We start from the raw sequence: 14,999 nt of genomic DNA, 5'->3' as shown, positions 1-14,999 counted from the left end.
TGCTGTAGAATCTCTCTCTCTCTCTCTCTCTCTTACAGAGTACTGTAGAATCTCTCTCTCTCTCTCTCTCTCTCTCTCTCTCTCTCTCTCTCTCTTTTGTCTTACAGAGTGCTGTAGAATCTCTCTCTCTCTCTCTCTCTCTTGTCTTACAGAGTGCTGTAGAATCTCTCTCTCTCTCTCTCTCTCTCTCTCTTTTGTCTTACAGAGTGCTGTAGAATCTCTCTCTCTCTCTCTCTCTCTCTCTCTCTCTCTCTCTCTCTCTCTCTCTTTTGTCTTACAGAGTGCTGTAGAATCTCTCTCTCTCTCTCTCTTGTCTTACAGAGTGTTGTAGAAATCTCTCTCTCTCTCTCATCTCTCTCTCTCGTCTCTCTCTCTCTCTCTCTCTCTCTCTCTCTCTCTTGTCTTACAGAGTGCTGTAGAATCTCTCTCTCTCTCTCTCTCCTCTCTTCTCTCTCTCTCTCTCTTTTGTCTTAACAGAGTGCTGTAGAATCTCTCTCTCTCGCTCTCTCTCTCTCTCTCCTCTCTCTCTCTTGTCTTACAGAGTGCTGTAGAATCTCTCTCCTCTCAATCTCTCTCTCTCTCTCCCTCCCTCTCGCCCTCTCCCCTCCCTCCCCTCCCTCCCTCTCCCTCCCTCCCTCCCTCCCTCCCTCTCTTATAGTGTTTTAGAATCTCTCTCTATCTCTCTTCTCTTAAAGTGTGCTATAGAATATTCTCTCTCTCTCTCTCTCTCTCTCTCTCTCTCTCTCTCTCTTCGGGTCTCTCTCTCTCTCTTACAGGGTGCTGTAGAATCTCTCTCCCTCCCTCTCTTATAGTGTTTTAGAATCTCCCTCTATCTCTCTTCTCTTAAAGTGTGCTATAGAATATTCTCTCTCTCTCTCTCTCTCTCTCTCTCTCTCTCTCTCTCTCTCTCTCTCTCTCTCTCTGTTATTAATGTGAAGGCTGAAATGCTGGGGAAAAGCAGCTACAAAATAAACGACAAACTTCTCTGTTTAGAAATCAGGGACTGCAACGCTGGAGGACGATTCTACAAGTTTTTGGTCGAGGGATGTGACACTCACTGAATCAAGTAACGGGACTATGATGATTTCTAGGGAAGAGGAAACTGCACAAATAGGTTGCTGGTGAGAGGCAAGGATCTTCAGAATGCGTGAGGGCAGCTTCCTTGGGAAGCCAAATCTCTTTGATGCCGTTCTTCAAGAGGAGCAACAAAGGGAGTGGTCCCTAGAATGAGAGATTAATAAGGCGAACAAGGACTCGTAAGGGAAGTTTACAGTTTTAGCAACTAGCATAAAAAAATGTTAGCACTCAAATGAAATTGCCAATTATCAAGAAGCAAAGTGTTAACATCTTACTCAGACAAGTATGAAGCAATGAAAACACCTCTTATGGTGGTACGTGAGAGGTTGAATTTAATATGGAACTCAAATGAACTGGATTGTAGATTGCTGATTCTGAAATGATTAAATATTTGCATTAATGATTTCAGTACTTTTCAGATTTTGTTGCAATTAATGCTGAAAGTATTCTAAACTTTAAAATGCATTTATCTATTAAACCCAGATTCATGGTGAGGTTGTAGAACAATGATAAAGTTACTAATAGACACTTGAATAATCTTCAACGATTTATTTTTACACGCGAAAGATATTTCATTGAAAAACACTATAGTGACAATGGTATTAGCAAATACTTTGTTAATAAAAGTACGTGGAAAGAGTAAACATGTTTATATTAAAAGTGTTGGACACATTTCAAAGATAGCGATATTTGTGTAATTCGTAGCATTGCTTCAAGAATTTGGATTCCCTTGATGCATAATTGAGTCTTCGTCTGCATTATATACAGTATTTATATATTACAAAAATTAAGCAGGCTACTAACTTACAAAAAATTACGTAAAAAAAAAAGGCTGATCGTTTTCTGGGACATAATTTTGGATGCTGTCTCTTGAAATATTAGAAAAGAGCAGCATGACGGCCAGTAAGCTGCCCAGACGCCCCTCTTGGTCGGGTTCATTTCAAGTGCTTTATGGCTCTCTGAATTTCTCTCGACTTAAAAGTTTTGCCCTGAACAAACTTCGTGGTTAGAATGCCTTCACTCTTTTGCAATGAGCTTTTTGAGTACAGGATTAAATTTCGTTCTTGGCTGGTTTACATCATCGCACGCTGGGACTTCACGCCCAAAAGGATTAGTATTTAGGTACTTGGGTCACATAATGGGAGTAAATCGATCTCTCTCTCTCTCTCTCTCTCTCTCTCTCTGATTAGTTCTAATTCCCGTCTGTCTTTTTATAAAAAAAAATTTTCCGAATGGACCGAAAAGAAAGGAAGAAGCTGAATAAAATGGAAACGATTCATTGATAAGAAAGGCGAACAAAATGAAATGCAGGAAGCGGCTCCCAGTTTTATTCTAAAGTCGAGTGTATAGTCACAACGAGGCACCAAATTTCGATTAATTCATCCCTTCATTTTTACTGATGTTATCTGATATGTGGTTTGAATAGTGGGTTGGGATGGGAGGGGGGAGGGGGGAGGGGGGGAGTTAGGTGTTTGATGTTACCCTCCCTTCTCACCCGAAGCTGGTTTGTTGGTCCGTCGGTCCGTTGTTGGTTATACAGGCACGGGCCATCTGCGTGCCATCTGCTTGCCGAGGAATGCATTTGCTCAAGATATATTAGCCTATGGAATTGGTATTGTGGCTCAGGTGCTGCTAAATGGTCGCACTTGTTGTCGGGTGATAAAATTGCCGGGGGGCGGAAGACATAGGGGGAGGGGGGCGTCATTGGCGAGACTTGGTTAGACCAGATGTTGAGAGGGTGACAGTGGTTTGTGGCGAAGGAGGCCGATATAAGGAGACTCTAGAACATTGGTAAAACTCAACTCTCTCTCTCTCTCTCTCTCTCTCTCTCTCTCTCTCTCTCTATGAAGCCTCTATACCTCCTACTTTTTTCTTTATATACAACACAGCACCAGAAAGTCGTGACTAGTCAGCTGTTTTTGTTAAAATAATTATTGGTAAAATTCGTTCTTGTTATTCAGTTACGATAGTTACAAATTTTACTTCATTCTAATTTTTTTATGGTCAACTTCTGATTGTCCGTATTTCACTGTTAACGACAAAAAATTACCTAATTACCTGTTTCTTGAAAAAATGTTAAAGAACGAGATTGAAATCTATGTTAAACGTATTTCTTTGTTCAAGACCCTGTTAGTATGTTAGCGCATTTCATAATTGTAAACTTGAGGATTCTTTGTTTCTCACTATATCTTTTACCAGTTAACAAAATCCTGAAGTCTGTGACTAGATCATATATACTTACGCAGTGTTTTCTAGTTGAATTAGTTCACCACTTGTATTTTTTTTTATAACCGACATCCAAACCTTCTTTACCAGTTTTCTTAGATTCATAACTAATTTGGAAATTTTTCTTACTTATACTTTATTCAGGATCTCTCTCCATAGCTAATCATCATCATCGTTGTTGTCGTCGTCGTCGTCGTCGTCGTCATCATCGTTGCCTGCAACTTTCTGTGCTATAACTCACACCATTCCTCACTAGCTTCAGCCTCCCCGTCTCATATAGTTCTTATCCAAGCAGGTCGGGTCGCAAATCCCCCGAGATGTATACTATTTTAATTTAAAGTAGTTTTGCGCCAGCCTCTCCCACCCCCCCCCTTTTTATTTTATTTTTTTTAACGGCCCCTTGGTCAGGTTAGGTAGGGTTAGGTTAGGTTAGGTTAGGTTAGGTTAGTTCAAAAAGATATGTTCACGGTAATTTGGGTGTGAGAAACATAATGAGATTATTTTCAAGAAGTAGCATGTTTAGTTTTTAGATCTGGCGTCCGCTTTTTTTTTTTTTTTTTTTTTTTTGTACTCTGGCGTCCCGCTTTTTTGTTATTTTTTTTTTTCATAATATATATATATTTTTTTTTTTTTTAGGTAAGGTACCGTACTCTGTTACAGTTCGGGAATATGCGTCCGGGTCACCCAATTCTTCTGATGTAGGGTTCTCCCCAGGATGGTTCTATGGACATGTCCAAACCGTCATCTCCCCCTCATCAGTAAGTCATCTCGGCTCCACACGTGAAACATTTCTCATTTTATCCTACAATATGACTTCTGCTACTCTTCTTGAAGCTTTACTCTCAGATAGACAAAATGTTGTCCTAGTTGTATTTCCATACCGCAGTTCATGCTCGTGTAGAAGTACAGATAGACTAATTTATAATTTTTTTTTTCATGCAGTTGGAGTATGTTTGATTTCCAATGGTACTCAGTCTACCCATTCTTTGATTGCCTTTTTTAGTTTTCGCTAAATTCCAACTAAAGAGAACCATGTACTGGATATTAGTATTTTTTAAGACAACCTCACGGATCACTTCATCGTCTAATCTTTTTCATTCCTTGGGGTATACTATGATTAATTTCCGTTTTCCTTGAATTCTTACGTCCCATCTCTAGATGTATGATACATTCTTCTAGGCAAGCTTTGGAAATTTAGTCGCATTTTGTTATACAGAGAGAGAGAGAAAAAAAGCATCATTTGCGCGTTGTAAGTCTATCAAGCTTCTGTCGTAATTTCAGTCTCGGTCTTCTCTGTAGCTCCAACCACCTTTGTCATGATAAAGTCACGAGAAGGGCAAGCAGCAAGGTGAAATAACATTCCGTTGTAGCATCTTTCTATTTTAATTCTAATTCACTTGACAAAAGATCAACAAAAATAATTGTACACGTACTTTGTTTATTGATAATTTCAGATTGCATTACGCATTCGCTGGAATACCTTATTGGTCTGTGGATTTTGCTAAATGCCCTTTCGGAATCAACGAAAGCCTTCATATTCGGAACACCACATCAGTGTCTTTTCGCAAATATGTGATGTGTGGAACTGCAGCCTTTTCTAAAAGCAGCTTGTTCATATCTATGCTCCTTACCAATTTCTTTCTTCTGTGTATTGAAAATAAGCATAGTGAATATCTTCATCACAGCCGATAGAGGTGCAGAGCCTTTGTGTAGTTGACCACATTCAGTCGGGTCACTTTTCTTGATGCCTTTGCCTTGCTTACTCTTCAAGTTTTGTTCCTCACTGTTTAGTTAGAACACGATATATCATTTCATATCTACCTAAAGGCATCTACATCCATTCCACCCTAGCCTGGCATTCTCTCTCTCTCTCTCTCTCTCTCTTTTGAGAAATTGTTTCGTCATTATTTTAATTATATGGTGGTGTGCATTTAGTTGGGGCGTTGGTCACTTCTCTGTTATTTGTTTTCTCGCCTTTCTCTTTTCTCACCAGCTGATACTGTAGTCATCTAATAAACTGGTAAATCATCCACTGCTTGGATCAGCAGAGCCATACTGGGATAAGCAAACCGTTTTCCGCTTTGCAGGTTGGTGCTGAACGCGAAGCCGGTACGCCAGAGAACATTAAACCTACGAATTGATCCTACGGCTTCGCAAAGGCTGGTCTTAAATGGATAGATTAAGGTGTTCAGGCCTGATTTATGTCTGCTTTGCCTGGCTTTTGCTTTATTTATTCAAATAAATTAAGCTGTTTCTCTTCGTCTTGGTATACAGAAATAGGAGCACAGAGGTCACTGCAGTTATTTTTTTTTTTTCTAAGGGTCTGCAAGGCAGTCTACCTGTAAATGTCGTGGTTGATTTACATTTCGTAGCTCTGCGCCAAAGCTTGTGTATTTAAACTTTGTATGACTTTAAATACCATTTCTGATTCATAGTCTGTTTAAAGTCATAAGAAGTTGACGTTTGTGCAGTTAGCTATATTTGCGTAATGTCTGCTATCTTAAGATTTACGCTATATGGTTGTTAGAAGTATCTTATTTTTCTCGCCGTATGCGTACATAAACGAGACGGGAAAGGTCACCTAGACGTAGCCTCGCCATTGTAATGAAAAACAAATTAGTAGAATTTAATGTATTTTTTATGTTGCCATTGAGAAGAGAAATGCCTTTACAAGCTCATTATGTTTAATTTATACGTTCCGTTGGAAACATGATTTTTTCACAATAATTAGGATGTTAAGGTTAGTGTTGTATTGCCATCCGTAAAAGTTATTTGGTTATTTATTCTTTCTCTGGAGGGGAAAAAATGCCTCTTGTAATTGTTTGAATAGTAACTTTTTTCTAAGTGATGGAATGACCACCTATTTCCAGTCACGAGTGTTTAGTGCGCTATTCATAGTGAAGTTGATCCAGTGAAAGACAAATTCGATTGATCTCAGGGGCTTGTGCGTACATGAATGAGATCCTTGAATCCTAGGTGATTCCTTGAATCATATTTGATTCCTTGAATTCTAGGTGATTCCTTGAATCATATTTGATTCCTTGAATTCTAGGTGATTCCTTGAATCATATTTGATTCCTTGAATTCTAGGCGATTCCTTGAATCCTATTTGATTCCTTGAATTCTAGCGATTCCTTGAATCCTATTTGATTCCTTAAATCCTAGGTGCCTTGGATCCTATTTGATTCCTTAAATCCTAGGTGATTACTTGAATCCTTTTAAATTCCTTGAATCCTATTTGATTCCTTAAATCCTAGGTGATTACTTGAATCCTATTAGATTCCTTGAATTCTAGGTGATTCCTTGAATTCTATTTGATTCTTTAAATCCGAGGTGATTCCTTGAATCCTATTTGAGTCCTTGCACTTTATATGATTCCTTAATCCTATTTGATTCCTTGAACTCTAGGTGATTCCTTGAATCTTAGGTTATTCCTTGTACACTGTTGCTGGGGAGGGTGAGTTAACAGAGCATAATGATTTTGTGAAAGGCTGGATAGGCAAATTCATGGCCTTTCAGAATGTTTGCTTAGTAATGGTAAGGAAAAGTGAAATCAGTATATATTGAATTTTTTTTCAACCTCAGTAATGAGAGCTAAGCGGGCGTTTGTAAGCTGTTTATGTAGATTTTAGTGTTATATCCTAAAAAAATGTTCCTTGCATGTCAGTCAGCAGTTTTATTATGAAAAGCTAAGAATAATACTACTGTTGAATAAAATGGCAGAATTCAGCCAATTAATATTTTCTTTTCTAATACATAAGATTAATTCGCCGAATTCTGCCATTTTACTCAACAGAATTTGTTTAAAAGAGGGTCGTCTTCCTAAAAATAATAATAATAGTAACAGAGGCATATATATTGTGTTGAGATTCCGTTGAAGTACGTTGCTATTGACGTTATCAAAACAAACTTTTATTTTTTATCTTTTTCATTTTTCCAGGAGCCACCTTTTCCTTGTTTCACTCTTCAGCAATATAGCTGCCAATAAATTATTTGAATTTGCTACACTCTCCTTTTATGAAAGAGAATCATTTTCAGGTTGTAAATTGTTCCAGTTGCAACTGTGTGAAATATCTGTGTGGTTAATAGATTTGTTCGGAGAACGTGCATTGAATATATTCTTGCTAAATATAGCAAATTTAATTTTGTTTATATGCGACATGGAGAGAGATTATAGATTTCCATTGATAACATGCCATAGCTGAATGCTGCTTTTTGGCTGGAAGGCTGGAATTAAGTCCGAAAGTGCTTTTTGATATGTGATGGATTATCAGTGATAATCTCGTAAATGTGTTGACGGGTCGCCCAATCATCACCAACATATTCGGACTCATGTTTAATATATACTGTCGATAAGCAATATATTCTCACTATCACTGATATACCATAAATTATGAAATAATTCTCTGGAACTTTAGAAATGAGATGGGAAGATCTCTCGCTTTAACTTTCTATTTGAATTATTTAGGATTTGATCGCACTACATTCATATTGTTGGTCTGTCATTATTTTGTTATTAGGCCTGTGTCCAGTGATATCTTCCGTTTTTATACAAATTTATGAAATTAAAAACCTATTGAACAAAATTATTAGCGACCTTAACCAATTCAATGTGAGCCAAATTGTGTGATTTATCCTTTGTGCACTTTGTTTTCATAGAATGCTGTTAGGTTATAATATAATTATTATACACTATCTATATCTATCTATATAGATATATTATATTATATATATATGATGTATGTATGTATGTTGTTATGTCATGTATGGTATGCATGTAGTATGTATGTGTGTGTGGTATGTATATATATATAGTATATATATATATATATATATATATATATATAGATATATATATTATTGTCTACACTATGTTGATAAGGCCTATATAGACAAAGTGAACATAGGAGATAAATCACATAATTTGGCTCACGTTGAGATAGTTATGATCGCTAATAATTTTGAGAGAGAGAGAGAGAGAGAGAGATAGAGAGAGAATGAATCACTGCTTTAGCGTAATGGTCTGAGGTCGTGGCAGTCGTGGAGGCCCTTTCTCAAGACCACCACCTCTTTTTCCCATGGTCCGGCATCCTTGCGGCCTCTATCTAACCAGTAGACGTACATATATGGCAGACCACTCAGTAAATCTGCCCATTGCTCCATACAAGTTCAGTCCTACCGGAGGCTGGGGCTCACGCAGGTAGAGGTAATCATTCTCTCTCTCTCTCTCTCTCTCTCTCTCTCTCTCTCTCGCTCTCTCATCTCTCTCTCTCTCTCTTCTCATAACAAATATTAGATACAGGGAATAATGTTTATAGATCGTGACAAGAGCGTTGTAGGAATATGTAAAGCCATTAAAACGGGTAAATCGTAAATTTTCAGCTAATATCCAGGTGTCTTCTTCTTAGGCACATTAATAGTTTGCTTTGGTGTATGTATATAACTACATTTACTGATTGACACCCATGTATATGTAGTATACACACACACACACATACACACACACACACATATATATAATATATATATATATATATGTATATATATATATAATAGATATATATATATATATATATATATATATATATATATATATATATATATATAGTAAGTGTGTGTGTGATTCGTGCCGAAAAATAGTTTATAGAGAAGAGAATGTTGATATATATATATATATATATATATATATATTATATATGTATATTATATATATATATATATATATATATATATATATATATATATATATATATATGATTCGTGCCGAAAATAGTTTATAGAGAAGAGAATGTTGAAGTTGCAACCATTTTTCTTTAATTCCTGTATGGAATTTTGCAAAACGTTTCGCAGTATTATGTAGTATAGATGAATACAAATTAAAAATTGATTGCATAGTAGAACTATTACATTCGTAATTCAAGAATATAATTTTTCTCTTATGAGGATGAATGGCCACATAAATTAAGTATTTCACTTTCGTTTCTTTAATAGGTTCTTGATCATTTTAGAAAGTAAAGGGCTCTCCCTGCAGTATCGTAACAATTAGAAATTGTTGAAGACAATAAGTCATTTCGCAGGTAGTTAATAGAAGAATTGAAGAATGAGACTAAGTTACTGGAAGTAACTTATTACTTATGTCACAGATTACAATAAAAATGAAACTAGAACGAATTATATTAAAAAAATAGGCGATGGAGTATCTTACTTTTGAAAGCAACCAGAACAAGTTATTCATTTAAATTCAGTTCGTCTTTTTTAAGTCATTGATCCTTTCTGTCCAATAAAACATCTCATCTGATACATAACCCATGGAATGAAAGACTTGTATGGCTTATTTAAGACATGGAGACATCTACATCGTAAAATCTAATGAGGAGAAACAAAAGCTAAAAAAAAAATACAGCTTAATATCGAGGACGTATGCTTGCTTGCTTGTAGGGTGTAATGAAGAACCAGTTTACACAACAAACTTCTAACTTCGAGATAAATTGAAGTCTGGTGAAAATTCGTAAAAAATCATTGCAAGATCCGTATACTCAAGAAAGAACTTGCTACATAAAAGTTTTAGAATCCCCAGGTTTTATATTGTAAGTGCATTCATTTGCAATAACTAATATTTCTCTTACAGGTATAACGAATGTGTATGAAAACTCAAATATAATTTGCTCTTCTTTAATATTCTGCTTACATTGAGAGGCTCATGTTTATTTTTGACTTGAGAGTAAGCTTGTTTTAATGTAGCTTTCGATTCCATGTAAATTGATCTGTAAACACAAATAATAAACTGCATAACAGTCCTACTCATTTATGCTTGGAAAGTTCCCATCACTTTACCACCATGTTGTGTACAAGATAATAGTGAGCTTGTCTTTTCGTGGAAGTTCTTAAAAAGGTTATTGGGATTTTTCTGTGACATTTCCATTAGTCAGTTTCTATTATACTGTAAAGGATATCTGTGTCAGTTTCTTTATTGTGATACTTTATATCATAGCCGATTCTCTGATGATATTTTCTTCAGTAACGTGTAATGCATCTCTCTCTATCTTCACTTTTAAGATCGGTTCCGTAAGGGTTCTTTTGCACGATACGTGGGCAAGTATGGTTTTGGCGATCAGTATCGAGGTATGGTACGAAAGCATGCTAATAGTCAACTCACTGCTAGCTGCCCAGGAAGCGTGGGTGGTTTAAGCGTTTCTGTCTACGCGAGCAGTTTCCGAGCGCAGCTTCGGTACCATGCTTCGAAACCATACTTGGTGTGTATAAGAGCCTAAGTCTCAGTGTACCTTGAAGTTACAAACCTATTTCTCTTCTGATCTCCCTCCCCCAATACACTGTCTATTTCAAAATTTTTATACCCTTTGAGGCTGATTTTAGGGTGAAGGCACAGCAGATGTCCTAGGTAGGAAATATTCATAATAAGACGACCCTTAAAAAGAAAAAGACCATCTACGCCAACTACTCTGTCCAGTTACCCATTTTCATCACTCCTTTTCGAATCCGATCAGCTCCAACTACAACTGTTGAAAAGTACTTGTCATATTTCAGACGACTTGGTCATAAAACCTTTTGTAGCTACTTTATTGAAACTACTCCATTTATTTTGTTATATATTATATATATATATATATATATATATATATCTATATATATATATATATATATCTGTGTGTGTTTATAAGCCCCCAAAATATTTTTCTGCTTTTTCTGTAAATTAACTATCTTCTATGCACATGGCTAAGCTATCATAGCCCTTGGTTTTTCCCCGTCTGAGTTCAGTCCGGAGAGGAAGGTAATCTTATCCGTTACTTTCTACTAATGGAAATAAATCAGTTTTCAGTATCCCTAGTTTGGTATGGCAGTGAATGGTCTGGCAACTTCTACCGCTCACCTTTATGAAGGCTATCGGTAGCATAAAGTGTTAAGGCGATAAAGTTCACTTGCATTGAATGTATTTTCTTTCTGTGGCGTTCGTGGAGAGAGAGAGAGAGAGAGAGAGAGAGAGAGAGAGAGAGAGAGAGAGAGAGAGGGGGGGTAACAACACAAATACAATTCTAGTCGTGTTTGGGACATTCCTATTAATATTAAATATTAGATGACGCAGTGCGGTAGAATAACTCGCCTGATGTGAAATGAAGAATTATTTTATGAAGAAAAAACATACTCATTAAATCAAAATTCTTGAACAACCATAGTTGACTATTCGTTGATATCTGTAACGCAGGAATATTTCGCTAACAAGCAACCTTACCGGAAACAGTTTCAACTTGCATCCCACTCAATAATGTGTACATTATTATTATCATGTCTATTTTAGTCAATAGAGATTCATTAGCATTATTATTTCTCAAGTTTCTCTCACTTAGTTTTGGAAAGACACACGACTCTGGTCCCGCTTCTTGAAGACACGGAAATCGTCCTTGGCTTCGGAGATACATGGATTTCCTGTGTTCAAGGAGTTTTAAAAGACAGCAGGAACAGTGTTGTATCAAGGACTTTTAAAAGACAGCAGGAACTGTGTTGTGTCAAGGAGTTTTAAAAGACAGCAGGAACTGTGTTGTGTCAAGGAGTTTTAAAAGACAGCAGGAACTGTGTTGTGTCAAGGAGTTTTAAAGACAGCAGGAACTGTGTTGTGTCAAGGAGTTTTAAAAGACAGCAGGAACTGTATTGTGTCAAGGAGTTTTAAAAGACAGCAGGAACTGTATTGTGTCAAGGAGTTTTAAAAGACAGCAGGAACTGTGTTGTGTCAAGGAGTTTTAAAAGACAGCAGGAACTGTGTTGTGTCAAGGAGTTTTAAAAGACAGCAGGAACTGTGTTGTGTCAAGGAGTTTTAAAAGACAGCAGGAACTGTGTTGTGTCAAGGAGTTTTAAAAGACAGCAGGAAACTTGTGTTGTGTCAAGGAGTTTTAGAAGACAGCAGGTTAACTGTATTGGTGTCAAGGAGTTTTTTAAAAGACAGCAGGAAATTGTGTTGGGTGTCAAGGAGTTTTAGAAAAACAGCTCAAGGAGTTTGAAAGACAGCAGGGAACTGTTGTTTGTGTCAAGGAAGGAGTTTTAAAAGGACAGCAGGAACTGTGTTGGTGTCAAGGAATATTAAAAGCGACAGCAGGGGATGTGTTGTTGTGCTCAAGGAGTTTTAAAAAGACAATCAGGGACTGTGTTGTGTCGAGGCGAGTTTTTTGTTAAAAGACCATTCAGGAACTGTGTTGTGTCAAGGAAGTTTTAGAAGACAGCTTCAAGGAAGTTTTAAAAGACAGCAGGGGATGTGATTGTGTCAAGGATGTTTTTTAAAAGAGCAGCAGGAACTGTTTGTTGTGTTCAAGGAGTTTTAAAAGACAGCAGGGACTGTGTTTGCTGTTCAAGGAAGTTTTTAAAAAGACATCAGGAACTGGTGTTGTTGTCAAGGAGTTTTAAAAAGACATCAGGGACTGTGTTGTTGTCAAGGCGGTTTTAAAAGACAAGGCAGGGACTGTGTTATGCTGTCCAAGGAGTTTTGAAAGGACAGCAGGAACTGTGTTTGTGTCAAGGAGTTTTAAAAGACAGCAGGGCGCGACTTGTGTTTGTGGTCAAGGAATAGTTTTTTTAAAGACAGCAGGGACTGTTGTTGTAGTCAAGGAAGTTTTTAAAAGACAGCAGGGACTGTGTTGTTGTCGAGGAGTTTTAAAAGAAAGACATCCAGGAAACTGTGTTGTGTCAACGGAGTTTTTAGAAGAAGAACAGCTCAACGGAGTTTTTAAAAGGACAAGCAGGAACTGTGTTCGGTGTTGTCAAGGAGTTTTAAAAGACAGCAGGAACTGTGTTGTGTCAAGGAGTTTTAAAAGACAGCAGGAACTGTGTTGTGTCAAGGAGTTTTAAAAAGACACCACAGGAACAAGTGGGTTGTTGTCAAGGAATTTTTAAAAAGGACAAGCAGGAACTGTGTAGTGTGCATAGGAGTATTAAAAAGGACAGCAGGGAACCTGTGTGTTGGTCAAGGAGTTTTAAAAGACAGCAGGGACTGTGATTCGTGTCAAGGAGTTTTAAAAGACAAAGCAGGAACGTGGTTGTGTCAAGGAGTTTTAAAATTTAAAAGACAGCAGGAACGTATGTTGATGTGTCAAGGAGTTTTAAAAGGACAGCAGGAAACTGTGTTGTAGTCGAGGAGTTTTTAAAAGGAGACATTCAGGAAACTGGTGTTGTCGTTCAAGGGAGTTTTAGGAAAGACAGCTAAGGAGTTTTTAAAAGGACAGCAGGAAACTGTTTGTTTGTGTCCAAGGAGTTTGTAAAAGGACCAGCAGGGAACTGTGTTGTGTCAAGGAGTTTTAAAAGACAGCAGGGACTGTGTTGTGTCAAGGAGTTTTAAAAGACAGCAGGAACTGTGTTGTGTCAAGGAGTTTTAAAAGACATCAGGGACTGTGTTGTGTCAAGGAGTTTTAAAAGACAGCAGGGACTGTGTTGTGTCCAAGGCGAGTTTTAAAAGACAAGCAGGGACTGTGTTGTGGTCAAGGAGTTTTTAAAAGAAACAGCAGGGACTGTGTTGTTGTCAAGGAGTTTTAAGAAGAGACAGCAGGAACTTGTGATGTGTCAAGGAAGTTTTAAAAGACAGCAGGAAACTGGTTGTTTGTGTCAAGGAGTTTTTTAAAAGATAGCAGGGACTGGTGTTTGTGTCAAGGAGTTTTAAAAAGGACAAGCAGGGACTTGTGTTGTTGCTCAAGGAGTTTTAAAAGACATCAAGGGACTGTGTTGTGTCAACAGGAGTTTTAAAAGACCCAGCAGGGACTGTGTTGTGTGCAAAAAGGTTTTTAAAAGACAGCAAGGAACTTGTGTTGTGCTCAAGGAGGACTTTTTAAAAGACAGGCAGGGAACTGTGTTGTGTCAAAGGAGGTTTTTCTTAAAAGACAGGCAGGAACTGTGTTTGTGTCAAGGAGTTTTAAAAAGGACAGCAGGAATCTGTGTTGTGTCAAGGAGTTTTTAAAAAGACAGCAGGGACTTGTGTTGTGTCCAAGGAGTTTTCTTTAAAAAGACAGCAAGGGACTTGTGTTGTGTCAAGGAGTTTTAAAAAGGACAGGCAGGGACTGTGTTGTGTCAAGGAAGTTTTTAAAAGACAGCAGGAAACCTGTATGTTTGTGTCAAGGCAGTTTTAAAAGACATCAGGGACTGTGTTGTGTGTCAAGCGAGTTTTAAAAAGAACAGCAGGGGACTGGTTGTTGTGTCGAGGAGTTTTAAAAGACATCAGGGAACTGTGTTTGTGTCAAGTCGAAGGGTTTTTAGAAGCACAGCTTCAAGGAGTTTTTAAAAGACAGGAGGAACATTGTGTGTGTCAAGCAAGGAGTTTTTAAAAGACAGCAGGAACTGTGAGTTGTGTCAAGGAAGTTTTAAAAGACATCAGGGAACTGTGGTTGTGTCAAGGCAGTTTTTTAAAAGACAGCAGGGAAACAGTGTTGTGGTCAAGGAGGTTTTAAAAAGGAACATCAGGGGGGGACTGTGTTTGCTGTCAAGGAGTTTTTAAAAGACAGCAGGGACTGTGTTATGTGTCAAGGAGTTTTTTAAATAAGACAGCAGGGGGATGCTGCATGTTGTGTGTTCAAGGAGTTTTAAAAAGACAGCAGGGACCTGTTTTGTTGTGTCAAGGAGGTTTTAGAAGACAGCAGGGAAACGTGTGCATGTGTCAAGGAGTTTTAAAAAGACAGCAGGAAACTGTGTTGTGTCAAGGAGTTTTA

The 14,999-nt window shown here is 37.5% G+C and overlaps 1 protein-coding gene across 6 annotated transcripts in view; it reads left to right on the top strand.

Moving 5' to 3' along the window:
• LOC135219424 (uncharacterized) overlaps positions 1-14,999 on the top strand; it is a 913,425-nt gene that overhangs the window by 217,856 nt on the left and 680,570 nt on the right. The window lies entirely within an intron of this gene.

This window comes from Macrobrachium nipponense, chromosome 1, assembly GCF_015104395.2.
Source record: "Macrobrachium nipponense isolate FS-2020 chromosome 1, ASM1510439v2, whole genome shotgun sequence".
In the NCBI taxonomy this organism is placed as follows: domain Eukaryota; kingdom Metazoa; phylum Arthropoda; class Malacostraca; order Decapoda; family Palaemonidae; genus Macrobrachium; species Macrobrachium nipponense.
This window is presented reverse-complemented; position numbering and strand designations above follow the sequence as displayed.